Source organism: Tinamus guttatus, unplaced genomic scaffold (assembly GCF_059628265.1).
Source record: "Tinamus guttatus ecotype Peru unplaced genomic scaffold, ASM5962826v1 Tinamus_guttatus_pri_ptg000501l, whole genome shotgun sequence".
Lineage (NCBI taxonomy): Eukaryota > Metazoa > Chordata > Aves > Tinamiformes > Tinamidae > Tinamus > Tinamus guttatus.
The window spans coordinates 32852-37407 of NW_028289035.1; positions in this window are offsets into that span (position 1 = coordinate 32852).

The window sequence follows — 4556 nt, forward strand, 5'->3', positions numbered from 1 at the left end:
CTAGGTATACGAGCCAGATATGTATCTTGCCAGCTACTGGATGTGTGTTAAAACTTGCCACTGAAACTTGCATTTAGCTTTGAAAACCTTTGATCTAGCTATGGAAAACGTAGAGTTTTGAGCCACAGAAAAGCATTATGCTGGAACACTGGCATCCGGCAAGCACACAGCACCTATTCTACCCTACTTGCAAATGCCTGAGCTTATGTGATTTGAATGAAGTTATGTCTGCTACTGTCAGAACTGCATTTGGCTCATGGTCTTCATGCAAATTGCTACTGGCCTGAATGTGTGCACCATATTAAGGATGCAAATATATTTGGACTTGACGATTGTCCCTTTATTTGTTGTGCACCCTAATTCACCGCAAGCTGAATCGGGGCAGGTTTGGTGTGTGCAAGAAGGCATACTCAGAGAAAAATACACAAAACTGTTTGCAAATAAGTTAATTATGTTAACAGATTGGATCTTAACAGTAACTCTTCCTGAAGTTTTGTATATGGTTTCTGGGGCGTAGTCAACAGACGAAAAAAGATTTTTTTTTTTTAAAGTAACGTAACTAAGTAAAGATGCCAGGATTTCCTACCTCCAGTACTTTGAGCTCTTAAGGCCAGATTGTACTATTTTATCTTTGTCTGAATTTCAAGAATTGTGAAGTTAATCTTTTGTATTTGCCAATGGGAAGGGCACCCAGTGTTGATCTGAAGACATCTGGAAAACTAAAAAACAATCCCTCCTTTACAATATGTTCAAATGAGTGATAACCATACCCATTAAAAATGTATATCCTATTTCTCTTTTGAATTTCTGTGATATACTTTTTCATTCTTCATCTCCTCCAGCTGTTATTCTGGAACTTTTCCAACATTCTGTGAGGAACTGGGAAAAACATGTAAAAAAAAATCTTAAAAAAGAGAATTAAAAAAAAACATAAGATTTCAAGACTTAATAAATAAAATAATAATTTAGTGACAAAATTAGTTCAATTGAAATTTTATTTTTGTTTTCATTTTTTCTGCACATGCATTTAAAAAAATAATGACCTGAAAATTAATTATACTACATTTCCTGAGGAAAATCAAAATGAAAACAAGGAAACAAACAAAATCTTTTGTCCATATTTTAAGAGCATACTATTCTTTCCTGTGGGAAAATTCACACATTCCTTACACTGAGATATTAAGTTTGAACTTTCAGTCATTTAATTAGTTCCCAGTTCAACAAAGCATTTAAGCATGTTTTCTAAGCACAAAGCACTTAAGCACATTCTTATTCCATTCCTGAATAGGGCTGCAGTGCTGAATCACACTGAAAACGCTCGCTGAGGCCATGGCAGCCTTGTAGGCCACAAAGCCTGCAGGATTTTCAGTGTTTCTGTTCCACAGCAAGGAGGGTTTCAGTAGTGATTACATCACATCAAGAATGAAAACCAAGCCTAACTTGAAAATGCAAAACTTTCTTCAATTTTATATAACATCACAATTTATAAGATACAATTGGGAATGCAAATCTGCCATACAACAAAAATGCAGTGGGGATTTTTATTTGCTCATTTTGACATGTTTAGATGTTCTAAATTTAAATACATGTATGAATATAAAGTTATAATCTGAAAAAGACTTGCATTATAATTGTGCAATGACAGTCTTTCACTGTGTTTTATATATATCACATGTGAAAGTGTATGTAAATGTAATTACATACACAACCAGACTGCATGATTACACATTTTAGGCTTCCAAAATACACTAGCTGCAAAGTACCTGGAGGATATATGCCCACAAAAATATAAGCACACCCTCACACACAGATGAATTGCAGCAGTATGTTTGCGAATCAAAGAGCTGAAGCTGCATATCAAGCAGATATCACTTTTTTTTTCCCCCAGTAAATTCAGGCCAAGATTACATATCAGTAATATTTTCTCCATTTTACATTTTATTGCAAAATTTATAATTTGAAACTGTTTTCCCTTTTTCCTTTGTCCTCATGTGTGATCTGCAACATTTTAAACATTTTACGCTAAAATAGTAATATTGCCATTTCTGGTTATTTCATGTGATGCTTGTGTCGTAAGCTCGTGTCATAAGCTGTCTGAAATGCGAACACTCAGCCTCTCACCCTCAGACTCCCTGTGCTACCTGCAAGGAATGGGGGCTTTTGCCCATTTCTTGATAGCCTTTTAAACAAATACCCTTAGCAGCGTTGGGGGTGGCAGTCAGTCCTCTAGAGAGATGCACACTTAACAAATGAAGAAAGCAGGGAATTAGTGGGAGCCTTAAGAATCAGGGAGCAGTCAGTGCCACAGAGGCTTATGCTGAAGTGACTTCACATCAACAAAACATTTAACTGGGTGCCTTGGCTGTACCTTCGCTTTCTATGTGGCAAATCTTTAATTGTATTCCTTTGCTTTGTTTCTGCACAGAGCTTTAAGAATTGCAGTTCTGATTTACTTTCTACCTACTGCTTCCAAATTTCAAGAGCCAAATTTGGTAAAGAACAGGTGAGGCCTGTAACATTCAGGCTGAGAGGAGAGGTCAGCATGCATTTATATTTTATTTTTCACTTTAAAATAAATTTACAGTGGCACTCAAAGCACAAATAGAAACTCTGTTTTCAACTCAAAAAAAAAAAAAAAATTAAATGTGTCTTGATTGATTGAAAGAAAAGCTTATTTTTCCAGCTTGGAAGTATCTCTATTATTTTAACAAAATGGTGAAACACATGACCAATAATAATAAAAAAAAAAATTCAAAAGGTTGAGAATTTCTCCTGCAAAAATGGGTTTCTGCAAGGGAAAAAGGGCTCTAGGTAGCCGTGCTCCCTGCAGGGCAGAGCTGGGCTGGCTGCAGCGTGGGGATATGAGCCATTTTGTTCAGGCTCTGCCCAAGCGCCGAGGGGGCCGCAGCCTCTCTGCACACATCCTCGCTCCCCCAGGGACACGTTAAAACAAAACAAAAAACAAAACAAAACAAAAAAAATAGTGTTTTCTTTAGAAAGTGAGGGAGAAGCAGCCGGCACCCTGCGAGGGCGAGGGGCTCCGCATTCGGGGCTGGCGCGGGCGCAGAGCGGAGCTGCCGCTCACAAAGGACTCACGTCGCTCCGAGTCCCTGGCCACGGGGCAAGCGCCCGCGTTAGGCCCCTTGTCGTGCTCCCATTCTGCTCCTGCCATTCGTACAGAATTCCTGAGCAATCCCTTTGTGAATATGGACCCCAGCTAAATCAAAGACAAGCTGCTTTTTTTTTGCCTTTGTTTTTCTTTTTTTCTTCCCGTCTTATTTTTTCTTATTTTGGCACCCTTTTTCTCTCTTCCTGGTCTTTCTGATCCTCCACTCCCTCTTTCTTTTTCAGCTGTGCACCAGGCAATCAGAGAGTAGGAGAAGTGAACGCCAAGGAATCTAAAAAAGCCTAGTGAATGGTAAACCCCAGAAATAGATACAGATTTGGCTTTTGGTACCTTTGGAAACTTTCTCCTGAAATTGTGTGATGCTTCCTACATAAGTGGTGCATAACCTTATGCTTTTCTTAATAGGATTTATGCTTGTCGGCTTTCTATATGCCCTGCCACATTAGATAAAGAGAGCCCCAGAGTTCCTACTGTAACCATGGCCACTCTCAGCTCTCAACCAGTGGCTGATTTCTCTTGGTACGAACGGCAGCGCGCACGGAGGGTGTACCAACAGATGCACAAACACAGTAGCTCTGCACATCCCCAAGCAGAGAAACATTTGCCCCAACCCCACTGAATTTGGAGGCATTATCTGAGAATGTTCTTTTAGTAAAAGCTCCTAAATCACAACATCTGCAATGTTAAAAACAAAGCACATGTACACTCAAACTAGATTAAAATCCAGCCTTCGTCAAATGCCACACAGGCTTCATGCAGGCTCTGGAAGCTGAATTTTTTATGCATCTGCCCAAATTGAAAAGGTTATTTCACTGTCTTCAAGATGACTCTTGAGCTGAAGGCAGAGCTAAGGGTTGCTGCCCTGAAAGAAGGGGAGTTGCTAGGAGATAAGTCCAAGATTTCAGACAGCATTGGCTGGAGTTATCTCTAATTGACAGCTGCTTACCCTAAGGGTCTAATTCTAACCTTGAGACCAAAACCATAATGAGAGGGCAGCTTTTCTTCACCCCTGTTTTCTAGCCAGGGCAAGGAGATTACTGCAGGCCTGTTCTTCTCTGGTTTTTGTTATGCTTCTTTTAGTGGGGCAGCCCTGGGAGACTCAGAGCCTGCTGTGCTTTCTGAGGCTCTAGTTTGCATCAGTGAGCCCTGTCTGATTCATACCACCTGAATAAACTTGCCGTTACAGTTAAGATGGTCTCACTTTTTTTTTTTTTTTTTTTTTTTTTCCCCTCAGAAGGGGGGAAGGGTGCAAGGAAAACCTCTTAAACATAAAATGATTTAAAGACTTATTTTTTTTTAAGCAGATACTTCATTGCATGTTCTATGGTTAACTTTTTTCAGGGAGTCTTAAGCTGTCACTGTTAGTTTTAAATCAAGTCCATGCTACAGGAAGTTGCTGTTATTTAGGACTCGTAACAAAACAAAGAGA